The sequence below is a fragment of the Lineus longissimus genome, chromosome 10, assembly GCF_910592395.1.
Source record: "Lineus longissimus chromosome 10, tnLinLong1.2, whole genome shotgun sequence".
Lineage (NCBI taxonomy): Eukaryota > Metazoa > Nemertea > Pilidiophora > Heteronemertea > Lineidae > Lineus > Lineus longissimus.
In genome coordinates, this window is record NC_088317.1 from 10,332,112 (window position 1) to 10,352,917 (window position 20,806).

The 20,806-nt window shown below is 43.4% G+C and overlaps 1 protein-coding gene across 3 annotated transcripts in view; it reads left to right on the top strand.

The window, feature by feature from the left end:
* The window catches only part of LOC135494456 (mediator of RNA polymerase II transcription subunit 4-like), a 170,028-nt gene that overhangs the window by 89,004 nt on the left and 60,218 nt on the right, over nucleotides 1–20,806 (top strand). The gene's annotated exons all lie outside the window — the stretch shown is intronic.

A 20,806-nucleotide genomic window follows, 5' to 3' on the forward strand; every position in this document is an offset into this window, starting at 1 on the left:
GCCGTTTGAGCGTAACTATGGCACATTTCTTAATCGCTAAAGCTATGAACTTGAAATTCGGTACACATGACTCTCTACATCATATAACCTCTGACACCAAGTTTCGGTCTGATCTAAATCTTGACTTGGCCACCAGGGGGCCAGAACTAAAAAAGGTAGAAAGGGCAATATCTCGCTTATTAGTGACTTGTTTTTGATGATATTTATATTGTAGGTACTTCGAGGAAGGATACATCAGGTATCCTATGGGTTTTTGATTTGACCTAGAGCTACACTCATACTCATAGAAACAAACAAACACTATGCACCTCCCATCCAACAACAGTCATCAGAAGAACCAGTCAATTCTAGTATTTCATCCTTTTTCACATTGAATACTTAACTCGAATAAAGTGAACAGTATTTGGCAGTTGGTTTACAAATAAATCAGTGTATCTGTTAACCCTTTCACTGCTGGTAGCTTCTAATTTTTAGCTACCTCACCTGCCGGTAGGTTTCTTTGTTTTAACATGATTTTGAGTATGGATATTTCTCCACCCTGTAGAGAGAAGCCTCTGGAGATAGAGCAAAACAATGTATATAGAAGTTGTTCAGTGTTGCCTACTCTTCGAAATGGGACCATAATTTGCCCTAATTTGCATACCGCCATCTTGAATTTATAATGAGGACGAAAAAATTTTTGAAAAAACTATGTATATCCTGAGTGTCACTATACACACTCTCATTATCGCTAATTTGTTCATCATTTACATCAAAGTCAGGATCTAAATCAGCATCATCGACGAACTCCTCACCAGAGTCCGAATCGTTCACTATATCCAGCTCATCAAGGACCTCAGACACAGTCAGTTTCTTGGTCATTTTGGCTTCAAATTACTCGAAAAACTTCCATACATCGAAATATAAAACCATCCGCCATGTTTTGCTGAACCATCTATACTACCGCGCCATCTATCAAACTTTACACTAACCACGCTCAATAACGAAATTTCAATGGTTTTATAGTGTATGGATAATTGTCGCACAAGTGCGCCTCCGGCAGTAAAGGGAATAATATTGATTGTCGCAGAAGTGCGCCTCCGGCAGTGAAAGGGTTAAGTTTTTAGCTCACCTCTTAGCAGAGGTGAGCTTATCCCATATCGTGGCGTCCGTCGTCCGTCGTCGTCGTCGTCGTCGTCCGTCGTCCGTTAGCAGGGCACGTTTCGTAACTGTTAGAGCTATTGAGTTGAAACTTGGAACACATGTACCCTTATGTAATGACACCTTGGAGACCAAGTTTCGGTCCGATTCGTTTCATGGTTTGGCCACCAGGGGGCCAAACGTTAAAAGTGAAAATATGCAATATCTCCCTTAATAGTAGTCGGGAAATTTTGAAAAAAATATGGTAGGTACTTCTAGTAAAGGTGCATCATATATCCTCCGGGTTTTTGATTTGACCTCCTTTTCAAGGTCACAGAGGTCAAATAGTGTAAATTGGCCGTTAGGATGTAACGATGGCACGTTTCTAAACTGCAATGACTATTGATACCAAATTTGGTACACATTTACCCCTTAGTCAGGTGATCTCAGGGACTGAAGTTTGGTCCAATATGATTCACCACTTGACCACCAGGGGGCAAAATCCAAAAACCTTAAAAATGTGATTATTCCTTAACTTCTTGCCCGATTGCCACCAATTTGATATCATGGGTACATCTAACCACCATACAGTATATGTCACACAGGTTTTTAATTTGACCTTCTTGTCAAGGTCACAGAGGTCAAATGGCATAAATTTGCCGTCAGGCCGTAACTATGGCACGTTTCTTAACTGCAATGACTATTGATCACAAATTAAGTACACATGTACCCCTTGGTCAGGTGATCTCAGGTACCGAAGTTTGGTGCGATCTGATTTGCCGTTTGGCCTCCAGGGAGGGGGCCAAATCCTAAATTCTTCAAAATGCCATTATTCCTAGTAATGACTTGCCCGATTGGTACCAATTTTATATCATAGGTACATCTAATTCTAACAACCATTCAATGTGTCACCAGGGTCTTCTTTGATTTGACCTACTTTTCAAGGTCACAGAGGTCGAATGTACTGTAAATTGGCCATTTTGGGGAAATTGTAATTGCTTGGACCTACATCAAACCTAACACTACATGACACAATACCATGCTCTTTATCCATCTTTCCTCCACATGAGGTGAGCACAATGGCCCTGGCCATTTCATTTACTCACTAACAATGCGGGCTAAGAAAATCATACCCATTCGACTTGGTCCTCGCCTTGCACTTTGAATTGAAACTGGTTGGTTGTCCCTGATGTAAAGCTGACGTCAAGAACTGCATGGCTGTCCCTGCTTAGGCTGGACCATGTTCACTGGACTAGTTTGTCACAACCAACCTACACTTCAAAAGAATTGATGTAAAGGTCCAGACTGTTTCTGGTTGTGACCATGCATCTACTTGGCTGGTTTGTCTCAACCTGCACTTCAAACAATTTGATCTTAAGGTCCAGACTGCCTTTACTGCTTGCCCCAAGGTTGTGACCATGCATTTACTGGGCTAGTTTGTCTCAACCTGCACTTCAAAGGATTTGATAAAAAGTCCATCCTGCCATTACTGTTTGCCCCAAGGTTGTGACCATGCATCTAATGGACTGGTTTTTGACAACCTGCACTTCAAAAAAATTGATATAAAGGTCCAGACTGCATTTACGTTTCTATAAAAAAGGGCATTCTTTAGTTGGGAGGGGGGGACTAGCTATCTAAACAGTGAAAGATTTATTTTAGGCGATGAGGTACGTGTTCTGTAAATCTTTTACTATGCAGGAGATCAATGTGCAAAGGGTTAAACAATTTGAAGCAGGGGAGTCACCATATGGGAGTCTATACAATTCTGCAGTGTCTGTCGTTCGTCGTCATCTGTATCGTGTTTCAAAAGAAGTGGCATGTTTCTTAACCGCGAGGGCTATGAGTACATGTATTTCGCGGTGACCCCCCTGCTGATTAATTGCAAAAAATGATAATTTACCCCTTTTTTTCGGTCATCGATCCTACCTTCAACGATCAAACAACTACTTTGGGCACCTGTAATACATATACTACACCTTTAACCCATATCCAGGCAACTACAGCGTACGCCGTATCCCAAAAAATGGCTGAAATGGGGCAACTACGGAGTATTCTGTAGATTTCAATCTCCCGCCTTAGCGAATCCCCCGTGATGTCACTGGCCTTTCCCGGTGTTTCAATGAAGATACACCATTATGCATCGTGTTTTGCTAAAAATCTGTTAGTTTTTTGCCGATTTTGTGGGAGAAAAAGAGGATTTTGTAAGTGATAATCAACTGTAGTTGTCAAGGTAACTAGCAGCTGTGTTGTGATGCTGAACTTGTTGATTATGGTGGCGGTTTTTGTGTGAATTCATTTTGTAGCTAGGACACAGGACTAGAGGATAAATACTTTATGTTGGTCTGTTTTGCATGTTCTCTATTTTATTTTTTCCATCAAGTTTGGTGGTTCAGGGTGAACAAATTTGCGTGAAAAAAACAGCCAGTTTCAGTTGACCAGAACTCGGCCACATAAATATATATTCCTAATATTAATGCAGAAACAGAGAGCTATGGCAGTCTAGATGCAAGGACCAAACGCGCCACTTAGCGGCAAAATACCGAAGCTGGCGAAACATTTATGATGGTCATCGTGGTCTCATTTGGACATATAGCGCGATTGTGGGGTTGTAACTATTTTGCTTTATATTGTCACGAGAAAAGAAAAGCATGCGACCTAAAGCCAACCTATTAATGTAAAGTGATAATTAGAAGGTATATAGTTAAAGAAATGTTAATAAATAATCATTCCTTGTAAAAAGTATGTGCTTACGTCACAGAGTCTCTGCATTGGTCATTTTTGGCTCACCGTAAGGGGAGTCTATACGATAGCGCTGTGTCCGTCAGCGGCAGCGGCGGCGGCGTCGTCGTCGTCGTCCGTCGTATCCTGTTTCAGAAACAGTGGCACGTTTTTTAACCTCTAGGGCTATGAACTTAAAACTTTGTACACAGCACCCCCTAGGTCAGGTGACCTCTGACAATGAATTTCGGTCCGATCTGATTCTCAACTTGGCCACCAGGGGGCCAATTGTCGATGTCTAAAAAGTGTGATATCTCGCTTATTAGTGACTTGTTTTCGATGAAACTTTTGTTGTAGGTACTCATAGCCAATATACATCTTATATAATACGGGATTTTAATTTGACCTACTTTTCAAGGTCACAGAGGTCATATGGCGTAAATTGGCCGTTAGTGTGTAAACTATGGCACGTTTCTTAACCACTAAAGCTATGAACTTGAAACTTGGTACATATAACCCCCTATATCACATAGCCTATGGTGCTGAATTTCAGTTTGATCTGATTCTCAACTTTGCCATCAGGGGGCCAAAAGTGGAAATCTAAAAAGTGTGATATCTCGCTTATAAGTGACTTGTTTTTTAAAAAAATTTTATGGTAGGTACTCTTAAGAAGAATACATCACATATCTGACAGGTTTTCAATTTGACCTACTTTTCAAGGTCACAGAGGTCATATGGCGTAAATTGGCCGTTAGAGTGTAAACTATGGCACGTTTCTTAACCAGTAAAGCTATGAACTTGAAACTTGGTGCCTATAAGTTACCCCCTACATCAGATAACCTCTGATGCCGAATTTTGGCCCGATCTGATTCTTTATTCGGCCACCAGGGGGCCATAATGGAAAAAGTAAGAAGTGCAATATCTTGCTTATTTTTAGTGATTCGTTTTCAATTAATCAATAACATTTTTATGGTAGGTTCTCCTAGCAAGGATACATCACATATCATAAGAGTTTTTGATCTGACCTGCTTTTCAAGGTCACAGAGGTCAAATGGCGTAAATTGGTCGTTTGATTGTAACTATGGCACGTTTCTTAACCACTAAAGCTTTGAACTTGAAATTTGATACACATGACTCCCTACGTCATGTAACCTCAGACACCGAATTTCGATCTTATCTGGTACTCAACTTGGCCACCAGGAGGCCAAAACTAAAATAGGTAAAAAGTGCAATATCTCGTTTATTAGTGACTTGTTTTTGATGATATTCTTATGGTACTTACTCCAAGCAACGATACATCACATGTCATACCGACTTTGGTTTGACCAATATACTATACATGTACAATGTTTCTTAATCTGGATGAATTCCAAAGCACCAAATATCTATACGGTGAGCACAATGGCCCCTGGCCGTTTCATTATAATATCAGAGTAGTCTCGCGCAACCAGACTTATTCACTTATTAGTCTGGCGCAAGCCAAGCGTTCTTTGACGTTTTCCACCACAATATATATGGGCCGAAGAAACACTGCGCAAGAGCTAAGAATAGAATATACTAATGAGCATACTTCCACATTGAGTTTTCCCAGAATGGTGCATATCGCGCAAAGCTACTTAGCCTAATACCATTAGACCCCGCGTGGTGGCACTGAGGCGGCCGCTGTAATCGAGAGAGTGGTTGAGCCAAGCTACTTGGTCATAACAAATGACGGACCTAACCAAAATTGCTTACATTTTCGCATTGTTAAAATGAAAGACCTAATACTGAAACCACATGTCTGTTGACTGTGCTTTCAGAGAGACTGGCATCGACTACACTATACCACCTCACACTCAGAAACCACAAACACCCACCCCTTCCTGCTACCTTAATTAGGCACTTAGAAAAATTTTTCAAAGTGCTCTTATTAGATTATTAATCATCTTGTTATATAGAGCTTAAGTTCCTGAAGAAAAAAACACCTCATTTGTCAAAATCCATTGATTAGTTCAAGAGATATGCTAATTTGAAGGTCCTAATTACCCGACCTTTGTTTTAATAGAAAATGTATTAAGAGTCTAGAAGAAATTCTGTGATCTCAGTAGGAAGACTTACTATGTCTTGTTTTATTCTAAGTGCAATAACATTGTTAATATTGAAGATAACAGGCTAAAATTTTCACCATAGGTCGAGTATGATGTGTGACACAAGATACAAGTCATGTCGTCATGGTGGACCCACAGTGACCTTGGAGAATAAAGGTCAAAGGTCACCACCAAGTCCGTACTCATCTGAGCAAGGTCTAAGAAATGCTCATATTCATATGCAGATCACAGGGAACAGTTGAATGGATTCATAGGCTGGGTTTGGCATGTCTTTAAATGAATGTTTACTCTTATCAACATTCTAGTAAATCAGAAGCAGGCTGGCGGCAGCCATATTGAATAAATTACCGATTTTTGTCACTTCACCGAAGTATGGCAAGTGACATATCAAAATTGTCCTTGTGACCTCAGCATAACAAATCTGCAAAGCAGTATGTTCATATACCTGCTATATCTTGCTAACAACTAAATGTAAGGTCCCCAAGAAGGTAGTCTGTAAATGCCTCTGTAATCTTGATGGTAGAATCTTCACCCACAGTACAGCACAGTACCTTCTTCACCCATGTCCCAAGCATGGCTAATGTACTGTCCCTCTAGTTTTTTAGTGTCCTTCAGGTACTGGGCCACAACTTGTATAAGTGACTTGTCACTCTCAGGCAGGAGAGCTGACAGCTGCATCTGGAAATCATCTGGCATACTGTTCATTGATTGCTGCAACTTCCTGCCAACTCTCCCCTGAACAAACTATCCTTCTTCTGGGACTTCTCCTTCAGTCCCTTTTTGTAGATAGCAGTCATTTGCGCCTCTCTCTCCTTCTTGACAACCCTGTATTTGCGTGCTCTGATGATTGCATACGATATAAGTTTGTCCTGCTCTTCCAAAGACTTCTCCTTCAGCCACGTTAGAGTTTTGTTTTTTTACCCTTCACCTTTACATCGATGAAGCCAATTGTAGCATTTGGTGCTCGCCTAAACTGACTGTCTGTGAGGCCAAGGATCCTCTCACTTGCAATATTGTGGACAGGTGCAGACTTCCTAACTTCAAGCATCTCTGGGGTTGGAGAGGATAGGTCACCAGATATGTAATCTGCAAGTTGCCCCACGAGGACTCTAACACATGTTATCTTCTGTTCGGAAAAAAAATTCCCATAATTCATTGCAAATTGATCTACTTCCTGTAAAAAAATTCAAGATGATGACAAAGAAAGCCAAGAAGCCCAATTTTACAGCCAGGGAAGTAGCAATTCTGACTCAAATGGTGAGACAGAATGCGTCGATAATGACATGCAAGTTCCGTAACATGACCAAAAATGATAGGAAAAATGAGTTGTGGACAAAGATAGCCACCAGTGTCAATGCTGTTGGCATTCGCAAGTGAACCTCGGATGAGGTGAAAGAGAAGTGGTGCCAGTTGAAGGCCAAGGCCAAATCCCAACAGGCCAAGTCAAAGAAAGAAGAGAAGAAGATGGGAGGTGGCCCAGCTGTTGCACTGGATATGATGTCAGAGACCATAGCTGATATATTCAAGGCTGACCCATGCTGGGAGGGAATTAAAAGAGGCTCGGAGTCTGCAGCTTGTGCGTTTACTACTCCACCCCCTGCTGATACTGCCATAAGTCATCATGCCATTGCCAATGTTGCCAGTGAAACATTTTTCCTTTGACAGTTGGACCAGAGCCAGCATTTTGTGACCAAGGTATGTCATGTATGTTAGAATCATCCCTTTTGTGCATATTTCAAAGCCAAATTTGCCACATTAAAGGGCAAAAGTGAATTGACAGCCAGCAATGCCAATGAGCAACCAATCAAAAACTTCTAGGCCTAATATCTTTTTTATGTCAATCAAATACTCCTTCATTAAATTTGCCTTTAAATGTCAGATCTTTATTGCCTAAGTCATGACAATTTCTTGAGCATACATCTTTATTATTCTAAGAGTAATATTAACTCATAAACTTGAAAAAACACGTCTGCTTGCAGTTTATGAGTTGGCCAGTGCCAACCCTAAAAAATCAATAATGGCAGCCATGCTGCTTCTGACAATCTGATCACAGTGCATGGGTTTTCTGTGTCCGTCTCCATTGAAAGGAAGACTGACTTTTCGTATAATACACCCTAAAGTGTTCACCAGAATATAATCTTTTACAACAGCTCACCTAATACTAATAGTCATGCCATGTCCAATTATGCCTCCAAAACATGCTTTGACTCGAGATTACTTTCACTGCATGTCCGGCTGGTTTCACGAAATGTACATGGCCATGCACACTGATGTTAGTTTTTAAATTAAAAATGACTGGAAATACTCATTGTAATGTATAGCCCTAGTACCTATGATTCCAGCTATTGCTCCTTCAACTCAGCAGTATAGGGTGCAGATGCAGTAATAATACCATGATAGTGGCTCAAATGTGACAATCATTTCAGTTCATGATATAGTTGCAATATGTCATGACAAGATGAAATCAACTTCATCTTTATGAGAAAAAGTAGTAAATTTTCTAAAATCTATAGTTGCTGTGAAAATATTCCAAGTCATTTTGTGTCATTCAAACTTACCTATGGAACACTTTTGCATGTTACTCCATTTGGGCTCAAACACAAGAGTATCCCTTTAATTTTCTAAAGGGAGAACTGAGTTAACAGCTCGGCCGCCAGGCGGCGCCCTGACCGATTCCGCGAGATCGCGCCGATCTCATGCCGCCATATTCAGTCTTTACTCTTGTGCTTCTACGAAGCACATCGTTTTTTCAAAGCTGCCGTGAATTCGATTTAAAACCAAATTCAACCAGCCAAGTGCAGACGATTTTTGGGTTCATTCACCTACGGAGTAGACCGCCAAACTAATCTTGGCATTAGTATTGTCCAGTCTATTTAATTATAGACTTTTCTTAGCTAGCTTAGTCGACCCGGCTCCATTATTTTGATCTTAGTAGGGTTGCAGTTCCGGTTGCTGACGCGGGTTCCCGTTTATCAGTAACCGAAGACTCTACTGGGGGTTTTTCTCAGTCTTTACTGCGAAATAACCCCAGTCCTCACGGACACAGTAGAGTAGGGACGGACTATATAACGCCACCTCCGAAACGCCATGCGTCTTCGGTAACAGCGTTTCCGCCCTCCGTACCTCCTTCTAAAAGGGCAACCGGTAGCTCAATACCGGCGAAGGAGTTACGGGCATTTCCGGTTTCGGACTTCGTCCTGCCGGAAATGCAGGCACCTCCCTACGTTGGTCAACCTCTTAGGTGGAGCCAACCGGAAGTGCCACCCCCTCCTCGTAGCAGAGGCGTCGTTCCCATGGAACGAGCTACGCAGAGAGGACATCTGAACTCTAGTTCAGAATATGGGCATCTTCCGCTTCCGGAAGACCCATTCGCCCGTACATACGGCTTCGAGGGTTCGCTTATGTGCTCACCCTCGCCTCAACCGCCCGTCGTTGAGAGAAGCCGCACGTCGGGTCCGGAACCCGAGTCGGGACAGCAACTGTCCCAGCTCATCCAGATGGTAGCAGGTCTTACTGATAGACTCAGCCATCTGGAGCAGGGTTCCGGTTCCTCTGGTGCGCCTGGTCCCATCGGATACCCACTATCCGACTCCTCTATTTTAGAGGAATTTTCTGAGAACGAGAGTTCTCAGCCAGGCTACCGCTCCCCCAATCAGGAGGAGCTGTCACCAGAGGAGGCCAGTATCTTGTCGGATATGAGGACACTCAGATCCTTGATCAGAGCGTACCTCCCGCAGGATCTGTGCCCTACCCCGCCGGAACTGCCAGCCTTATCTACACCGACCTTTTCACTTTGGGGACAGGAAGTGGATCCCAATCCACAGGTTTCTCAGGGCTCCACTCGGGCACTTGAATTCCTTCCTCCCTCCCCGTCGGTGGTAGCAGTCTCTGAACTTTTGGAGCGTACAATCAGAGACTCCCAAGGCGCCCACCAACGTACTTCCATCCCTGTCCTTCCGGCAGTCGGACCGGAAGCTTGGTGTAAACAGGGGAAGTTGTTCACGGCACAACTTCCTCCCGTTAGGCAGTACCGCGCTGACTATTATCGAGTCAGCTCGGCCGGCTGTCCAGCTGCAGCATCGACTTCCATATTAAAGGACGATGTACAGCTGGACCAACTTGTGCCTAGGGTGACCTCCTCCTCGGCTTACCGAGACCTTAGAGCACAAGAGGGTCTCGCCAAAAACACGTTAGCGGTGCTCTCCTACGCAGAGCACACTAACCTGGCCCTAGCCAGATCCCTAAAGGATAATGAGTCACTATCTGATGACACAAAATCGCTTGTGACATCCTTGTCACATTCGATTAGGCACGCTATTGCTCTGTCCGCCAAGACCGCAGCAAATAGCGTCCTACTCCGTAGAGACGCCGCACTGGGCTCTCTCAATGTCATCAGATCCCTCCAGCTGGAAGGGGCCTTAAGAACCGCTCCTATGGACGGTTCTTTCCTGTTTGCAGATTCTGTACAAGAGGCGGCTCAAGCACAGAAAGATTGGGACAAATTATATGCCCCCACTGCGACACAGAGGGCCAAGACCTCTCTACCTAACGCTAAAAAGATAGAGAGGCCCCAGCAGGCATCGGGTTCAATCCCGTACGCCAGGCAGGTCCTGCCTAGGCCTAACCCGCCTAGTCAGCCTGCTCCTGCTGGATCCTTCCGACGGGAAGCGGAGGGTCGCCGGACTGGAAAGAGGAAAAATACTTCCTCTAACCAGGGTGGATCCGGTCCGACTAAGCACTCCTTTCGTCCAAGGGGTGCAGGCCGGAAGAAGTGACTCCCCCCTCCTTTCTCCTCCCGGACGCAAAAAGGAGCCGACTCCGGTAGTCGGGGGCCGTCTGCAAAAATTTGCAGACATTTGGGACGATTGGTGCCCAAAGGGGTCCCCAGTCCCAAATATGTTGAGGTACGGAGTGAAACTAGATTTCAACCGTACCCCCCCCCCCCGACTACCATATATCCAACCCCAGTTCAGCCACCGAAGGACCCAGTCAAAGCCTCTGCCCTCCAAGCACAGGTCGCGACATTACTGGAGAAGCAAGCTATCCAGGTCCTTCAAAATCCATGCTCCCCCGGCTTTTACAGCCACGTTTTCTTGGTTCCCAAGAAAGCAGGGACATGGAGGCTGATCATAGACCTTTCCAGGTTAAACACCTTCTTGAATGTTCCTCATTTCAAGATGGAAACCACCAGGTCTATAGCAACGGCGATACAGCCCAACGATTGGGCGGTATCGATGGATTTAACGGATGCATACTTACATGTACCGATCCATCCAGACTATCAACACTTCCTTCAATTCCATTACGAAGGAAAGACGTATCAATTCAGGGCCCTGCCGTTCGGTCTGGCATCGGCACCCCTAATTTTTACGATGATAGTCACAGCCTTCGTCGCTCCCTTTCACGTGATGGGGTTCAAGCTCCATCACTACCTAGACGATTGGCTACTCCGTTGCAAATCGCGGGAACTACTACTGCAACAACTTCAGGTTCTAAAGCAAAAAGTAGTTTCCGCAGGTTGGATTATCAACGAAACAAAGTCAGAATTCATACCATCCCAAGACTTCGTTTACGTTGGAGTTCGGTTCCTTACGGCCATAGGGAAAATGCTGCCCCCCCCCCCCTAGACAGGATAAAGAAAATTCTACATCTCGTCGCAGAATTCAGAGGAAGGACTCAAGCTCCCGCAAGGCGATGCTTGAGCCTTTTGGGACTTCTGAATTCGGCAGCAGACCAAATCCCTCTTGGCCGTCTATATATGCGTCCCATCCAGATGTTTCTAATGTCTCTATGGAAACCCCACAGGGACCCATTAGACAAGTTGGTATTGATACCTCAATACCTACTCAAGAACGTCTGGAACTTCTGGGAGTCGGAGACTCGTCTCCAAAGCGGTGTAGATCTTGCTCCACCGCCCCCAGAAGTGTCCCTGTTCACAGATGCTTCTCTACTAGGGTGGGGAGCACATCTGAACAACGGGGACATGTCCATAAGGGGTCTATGGACAAGGGAGGAGACCATTCTTTCAATAAATATATTGGAAATGAAGGCTGTCCTTCTTGCCGTGAGGGCTCTTTCCCTTCACCTGAAGAATCGGAGAGTAACCCTGTTCTCCGACAATTCTACAGTAGTAGCATATGTCAGGAGACAGGGAGGCACAAAGTCCGGCATTCTTTGCCAGTTAAAGGAAACTGCCCGGGAAAAAAAGGGGAGTTTTGCACGGCCCGGTCAAAACCTTAGGCGGGAATAAGGTTTCATTGATAAATATAAGGAGTTTCAAGGCCCCCAAATCACTTGTAAGGTTCAATAGATACTGGCCTTTCATTGGTTTACCGTTTGCGTATCATTTACATACTCTCATCTTGAAAAATATGACAATATTTACGATCACGTTATTGATTTTAGCAACATTTTTGGTAACGCGCCCCTTGCGGATCTGTAAGGTACCATTCGGATGCTTGAAAAATGCCTCGTCTCGTCTATTCGCTCGCGGATAAACGCATCAGGTTGACTGCAGCAACTTTTAATTGTTGGAGACAGAGAAGGAAGGAATATGATTATCAGTTTGATGAAAACTTTGCAAAGTTTCTTCTTGGGACTCGAAATCCATACTACTATTCTCTCCATTTTCCATTTTCTCCTCTCTCCAACTCACTACTATCGCTATTGACTGCGTAACATACACTAACATTCTTTCGCTATCATTAATAACTTCATTAACAAGAACACTGGCCTCTTTGTAGCCGATTATGTAACCCATAGTGGAAACACCTGACAGCGCCGCCCGGCATGATCCACGTGCTACTGGCATATTTATAACGCGTAGTAAATAAGGTTGTAAAAATATGCAAATGAGATGCCGTATATGGAAACCATGACGTCACAAAGCAGTTCTTATTTCTGCTACGGGTGGCGCTGTTGCTTGCTTCTGGAGGCGCTATTCAACCTCTTTAACTTGGGAGCTTTACCATCTTTGTGCCGACCTTGGAGTATCGATATGTGCCAGACACATACCGGGCAATCGCAACATCCTTGCCGACGCCCTGTCCCGTCAGAACAAACTAGTTCAGACAGAGTGGACACTCCATCAGGAGATTGTAGACGACCTTTGTCGCCTTTGGCAATCTCCGAAGGTAGATCTGTTCGCCACCAGGCTGAACAATCGCCTTCCCATCTATTACTCTCCACTTCCGGGCGAAGAGGCCCTGGAAGTCGACAGCCTTACAGCCTCTTGGGTCGGGCTGAACGCATATGCGTTTCCACCCCTTCCTCTCATCCAACCAGTCCTGAACAAGATCTTGACCAGCCACCCGGTGAGAATAACTCTCATCGCACCTTGCTGGCCAAATCAGGCCTGGTTCCCAGCCTTGCTGGAGCTCCTGATAGACCACCCCAGGAGTCTTCCTACTTGGAAGCACCTCCTGTGGCACCCCCTGGGGAGATGCTACCACCAGAACCCTGGATTTTTTCAAGTTTCACGCCTGGAACTTATCCAGTTGCATCTCCACCAGAGAGGCTTTTCGGACATCGCTGTCAAGCGCATGTCCGCACCTCAAAGGGGGTCTACCCTTGATGTGTATCAAGGAAAGTGGTCTACCTTCACTTCCTGGTGCAGGGAGAACGGAGTTAATCCGATCTCTCCCTCTATATACAGATTTGTTGATTTCTTCATTGAATTATTCACGGAAAGACAACTATCTGTCACGGCTATAAAAGGGTACAAGTCCGCCATCGCTTCTACCCTCCGTGTTTTAAGCACCTGGGATCTTCGTTGGGAGGACCAAATAACCCCTCTTTTCAGAGGAATGTTATTAGAGCGTCCTAGACCGGTTCAGAACACCCCTAAATGGGACCTTTCTGTTGTCCTTAAGGTGCTCATGAGGCATCCTTTTGAACCCATGTCTATTTCATCCATGAAATATCTGACACTCAAAACGGTCTTTCTAGTAGCCTTGGCTACCGCCCAACGGACATCAGAGCTCCATGCACTTTCTTTTAAGAAGCTGGCTTTTAGAGAGGGAGGGGAGGTTATCCTGGCTTTCATACCAGGCTTTCTGGCGAAGAACCAGGGACCGGCCGCCTCTCGGCCCCCGGTTACTATTCCCTCTCTGTCAGGAACGATCTCTTATGATCTTCCTGACAGAACTTTATGTCCCGTCAGGGCCCTAAAGTTCTACATAAATAGGACAAAACCTCCCGGTATCCACCAGGGGAGAGAGCGTTTGTTTTTTGTCCTATAAGGAGGGAAATAAACGAGAGATAGCGGCCGCCACTATTTCAAGGTGGATTGTGGAGCTATTCGTCTTTCCTACAACACCTTGAAGACTTCCTCTGATCTTCGTGCGCTAGCTAACATCTCAGCGCACGAAGTTAGAGCACTAGCCACCTCCTGGGCTAACTACCGAGGAGTTGCTCTTCAAGAAGTCGTTTCCGCTGCATGTTGGAGTAATCACTCAACATTCTCTCGTTTCTACCTACGAGACGTTTCTTCCCTCGTAGATGGCATGCACACAATCGGCCTGATTGTGTCTGCGGGACATGTTGTTTGATCCTGGCTAGATCAAAAGAGGGGGGGAGCCCGATTGAAGAGTCAAACGCGCATCTTGCGCCATTTTTGATATGCCCTATCTTCAACAATCCAGGCAACCCCTAGTAGACTAGAAAGGACGCAATTTCTTATTGTTGTTTAGCAATAACTCATTCTACACCCTTGAACATGCCTTACTTGCTCTAAGCTCTGTTGCCGGAAAGAAGATGGTTTTATTACGCAATTCTAGCGCTTTCCGGAGAATGGGTCTATTACTCTCTATAATTCGATTGTAATACCGAGATCAAAATACCGGTCCCCCGGTTCTCCCCATTTCTTTCCCCTGGCGGTCCTCCTTAGCTAATATGCCGGTGGTGCCTCCTTGATGGAACAACAGCTCAGCCTTAGGTAAGTCCTCGTTTCCCACCTCCAATAGGTTGCTGGGATTTGATGCAAAAGTGTTCCATAGGTAAGTTTGAATGACACAAAATGCCCATTACCTTACAAGAAATGGCCATTTTGTTAGTTCATACTTACCTATGGAACACGGCCCTCCCGCCGTCCCCACAAACGGGACATACTCTTTGTTAACGCTCAAGAGTAAGACTGAATATGGCGGCATGAGATCGGCGCGATCTCGCGGGATCGGTCAGTGCGCCGCCTGGCGGCCGAGCTGTTAACTCAGTTCTCCCTTTAGAAAATTAAAGGGATACTCTTGTGTTTGAGCCCAAATGGAGTAACATGCAAAAGTGTTCCATAGGTAAGTATGAACTAACAAAATGGCCATTTCTTGTAAGGAAATGGGCATTTTTAAATATTATATAAAACATAAATCCTTGTTGAACATCAATACCAGTATGCACAATGTTAAAAATGTACCTTTGATTTTGGTAATTGAATTTACTATTATTTTATTCTATTTTAAAGCCTTGGACGACTGTGGTCGAAATAACACCGGAAGAAAAAGAAGTCCAACGCCTCTGCATTGAAGCCTCTAGTGGACATGTTGAGGACCTGGGGAAGTTAGAGGAAATGCTTATGGAAGAAGATGGTGCAGAACTTGAACCACTGAGATCGATGGCAAGACGAATAGAAAGAATGGGGAGGGGTAGAAAGAGGGAGAAGTCAGCAGTCAAAAGGAGCAAGGCCCCCTCCCTGGTGAAGGCAGCAGAGGAGAAAACTTGCGGACATTGTGCAAGGCAGCACAACATGATTGAGTCAGAAATACGCAACAATGAACTCAGGAGATGTGTTTTGGAACTCAAGATAGAAAAGTTAAGGTTGGAAGTTGCGAAGTTGAAGAGAGAGAGTCTAGTTGAGAGTTGAGTTTGAACTGAACAGAGAAAGTGAGAGGAGTATAAATTGGCTAAAGGCTTTTTTGGACTGTAGAGACTGTATAGAATTGTTATCTTAAAATTGTTATCTCATGAGACTGTATATGATATTTATTTTCATATTGTTAATATTATTGTAATATTATTTAGGACTGTAGAGACTGTATAGAACTGTTATCCTAAAATTATTATCTCATGAGACTGTATATAATATTTATTTTCATATTGTTATTATTGTTATCCCAGGAGAATGTATATAATTGTTATTTTGATATTGTTATTTTGATATTGTTATTGTTGTTATCACATGTAGTAAATGTTGTTATTAATTAGAGAAGTTTATGATTTAACAAATTACAAGTACTTAATTTGCTTTTTAAAGAAGTATTCTAAAATACTGACTCAATATATAGGTTCCGATATCTGACAAATGCAGCTTGCAAAGATAGCAATCGTAAGGCCTATGATGCCTGAAGGAAGTCTTCCTGTTGTTGCGAGACAACTAAGGTTGTGACTGATGGAGATCCATTCTTTGCTAAGGAAGAGCATCCTACCCTAGTTAGCCTAAGGGAAGGTACTTCAGAGACACAACCCAATTTTCACCACATCAGCCAAATAACAACTTAACAATCTGATCAATGCTGATAGGTGGACATGCATGCTACTTCGACTTACTATATTTATGTAGTTAATAGTCCAGACAGACAGACAGACAGACTTGAAACAAAAGGACGTTCAAACTTTAACATAACATAGACTGGCTGAATGACCTTTATTGAAAATACTAGCATATACCCATGGAGCGGGCAAAGTTGAAATGTAATATACATTAGTTAAATGGGCACGATGATTGAACTACATTAAATTTCTAACGTTACTGAAGTTTTATTAAAGGTTAAACACGCAATGAACTGCATTTAGGGACTTATTGCTGCTATCTACATGCAACCCCCAATAGATTGATTGGAGTACGCTATTTTACACAATGCATTAAGACCAGTGACAGCAGGTCCTGTTCCAAATAAGGCCCTCACATATTAGGCATATCACCTACCCACTCCCGTACCCAATGCCACTGTCGGACCAAACCCAGGTGCATGGAGAGATGCAGAACGCAATTCGAACTGACAACATCAGTCAGTAAAGAATAAATCAAAGAGCAAGCGCTGGCCACTGTACATATTTTGTCCATCCTGGCATAACTGTTTACCCTGACTGCATGTTCCGGTAGGCCACTCTGCAGAATTTGCCTTATCACTTAGGTCAGTGTTTCTCGAATAGAACTAAAATAGAATAGGCTAATCATTAATCTCCCTGCTAATACCCTGCACCATGGACCAGGTTGTGTAGCACTACATACGTGCTGGAAGCTAATACTGATGTGGCAGGGAGAATATGCATGAAGTTTGTGTATGCTTTTGAGAATGAGCGGAGCTCTCCAGTCGACGTGCTCTCTGAAAAGTTGTTATTTATTCTAAAACCACGAAGATATTCGACGTATGACACCCTCAGTGACACTCTTACGTATGATCCAGACCTACGAAGCCAAAGGTTGCAAGAATTCGACGCATTTCCAAGGCACAATTTTGAAACAAAAATAACCTCCTAAATAGCGGCCACAACGCGCATTATAGTATAGATGACTAGAAAATATAAGTATGTACATACATGTACACGTATTTACAGAATATGTACACGTAAGCAGCAAAAACAGAGCTGAGTAATACATGTATATCACAAACAATCAAGTCAGGTTGGGTTGCATTACAGTGATCGCGGAACCGGTAGCCATCACTAAGTGTAACACAAGAGTTCTCCAAAATATGTGTTAGCAACATAGTCTCTTACATGGCCACCATCTTCTTCTCCATTATAGATAAATCTCAGCAACCGTTCTGGGACATCTGGTCCTTCTGGAAGGGCTTCCTTGAGAAGATGTGCAATGTTGTGTAGCACCGCACATGCACAAATGATGTTACACACTCTGGCTGGACTCATACGAATTTCCTGGTGCAGGACACCAAATCTTCTGTTCAAAATACCAAAGCATCTCTCAATAGTTGCTCTTGTCTTCTTTTGAACCCGATTGTAGTGCGATTGTGCATTGGTCATCAGCCTCAAGTAAGGGGTAAGAAGAAATGGCCTGGAGTAAGAAAAAACAACAACTAAGTATAGGAATATGTCATACATTAAAAACCATAAAACCATGAAAAACAGGACAGTCTCTTCTTATGGGGAGTGAGTCATCTTTAAAAAGAACAAGCTTTTTTATACCCTTATCAAATTATGAAGTCTTAGTTTTTATTCAAAATATTACCTGCATGGATAACCACTATCTCCAAGAATATATCCTCTTCAATGCCATGGTTTCCCTCTGAAAGGTATTGGCCAATCAAACTTTCTTTAAATATGTGGCTGTTATGGGTCGCCCCAGGCCATTTGGCAACGACATTCAAAAGTCTACCTGAAATGGGCAATATTGTGGGAATATTATCCAATATTATAATAGGTATAATTCTTCAAAGATGATGATGATTCCAAATTTTCCACTATCATATTATTATTAGGTCACAGATAGTATCTGAAATTGACCCAGAACAAAGTCAGATTGATAGAACTCACTTTAAGCAGAATTAAGTGATTAATTCAACAATTGCACCCCATATCCAAGATAAACATGCACTAGCTGACCCCATCATGGCATTTCAAAAATGGAAGTTGATTTTTTCTGTATACTTTTTGACTGTTTTTACAATAGCAGACCTCTGATGTGGACACACTTTGTAGGTATTGAGAAGAACATAGTGGAAGCATTGTAAAGGTTATTTCACTTACATGTGTCATCGCAGATAGCCTGAACATTTATGCTGTGATAGTGGGCCCTGTTGACAAATGCTGCTTCGTAGCTAGCCCTTTCAGCCTGATTGACTTCTTGGAGTTGGACATGCCAGTGTGCAGGTGTGCTGGGGGCCTGTATCTGAATGTGTGTGCAGTCAACACAGCCACAAAAGTTTGGGAAGCCTCCCATATCATAGAACCCATGCTTGATTTCCTCTCTTCTTGTAGAACTTCTCCGCCACACAACAAACTCGTTTAACTTGATTGCTTAAGATTGGGACACATTTGCAATGACTCTTAAGGTAGTACCAATGTTTATTCCAAAGTTGTCACCGATGGTAATGAGTTTATCCCCTGTGGCATAAAATTTCAGAGCTATCAATACTTGAGTAATTGTACTGAGACTCTGAGTTCTTTCTGTGGGCTGGCTCAGTTCATTGTCCAAGAGGTTACAGATCCACTCAATACCCTCTCCCCCAAAGCGAAAACGTTTCCTTATTGCCTCGTCTCCTTCGAAATCAGTTAGTGGGCAAATTTTTCTACGAAATGTCCTTTTTTGACAGTGAAGTTGAAAATTATGTAGTAATTGATCATGTAAAAGTATCCTGGCGGCCATTTTTTGCAGGTAACATGTACCTGACGCAGCCCCCTGACAATGTTATTTGTAACGGCATGGTAACATGAAGATAACATGATGTTAGGATCGAAATGCTTTCTAGCAACAGATTTAACGAGTCGTTTTGGGTAACATAGACTTAACGACATGTCAACATACCGTTAGGGCCTAACATGCTTTCTAACAACCGGGCCCTGGCCATTGTATCATGGAACTGGTCAGCTTGTGTCTCGTCAACATCACTCTGCAGGGAAGACAGGACTTCATCCGTTTCATCTAGGGGTCGGCCAAAGCAGTCCTAAACAGATTGCAGGACAGATGTTGGATTTTCCGACAATTGTCTCACCCTCTCAACACAGGTCTTGAGTATAGGAACAGCTTCCAAGTTTGACATCCTTATCTGAGTACAAAACCACCATCCATGGTCCTGTGAGAAACTTTCCTACCAGACCCAGAGCTTTCAGCTGCATTTGGACACATGGTGATTTCAGGTCCTTCAACAAGGCAGTCCTAAACCCAGTCTGGCAGTTGCACCCATTCTGAAGATATTGCTGTAGTTTGTTGAGAAGAAAATAAAACGTTCAGGCAAGATGAAACATCACGTGCATCCTGTTCCCAACGTATCTGATTACCATGCTTGACTTTATCTTTTCTGTCTTCATGAAGTGCTTGAAGCCCTTTGGGTTTTCTGTCTTCATGCAGTGCTTGAAGCCCTTTGGGTCACCAGTGCCATTTTTATACCTCATTTTGGACAGTCTGTATATGACGTTTACCGTAGCAGAATCTCGACAAAGAACTGTTCCGTGGAACTGTTCCGTCAGAATCCTTGTCCAGGGACTTCTGGGTCTTTCTTGCCTCTGATGCAAGTCCATCAAGTGGATGGACATAGCATTTTAATTCAAGCAATTCAATGTTTAGATCTTCCTCAAGTTGAACTCGAACACAGTGGTTGACACTAACACGATCACTGAGAGTACTCTTAAGTTTCTGAGCAATTGTCTGGTGGAACGGTATTTCATCCATTTGCCTAAATTCAGCATAGGAATGTGCAATGTCTTGAAGGGCTTGACAGATATGTTGGGCATAATCAGATGTGGTACCCCAAGCAAGGATTTCAATTTGCAGCACCAAACTTCTAGGAGGGCCTCCATCAACCCCAGAACAATTGATATGAATTTCATTCACATGCTCTGCATCAAGTTATGTAGCATCCCATGCAATATTCAAAATCTGTTCCTATTGAAGCGTTTCTGCCACCTGAATGTCAGCTAGAATTCCTAACTCATATGCACATTGGCTGACAGTGGTTGGGTCAGCAGCAGAATCGATTTTCTTCCCTGTCATTTCTTCAACTATGTCCTGAATAAGATGGCCTGTTGCCTCCACGGGCACCTGATTTAAAAGACAATTATATACACATTTGCGATAGTTTGAATTGAATGTCTTTTTATCTTTTTTTGAAGATATCACACCCTCATCACTACTAGGTTCCTCCTGTAATTGCACATGCAAGTCATCTTTCTCGGCTTCAAGTTTACTGATAGCTTTTCGATGTTGGTGAAGGGAA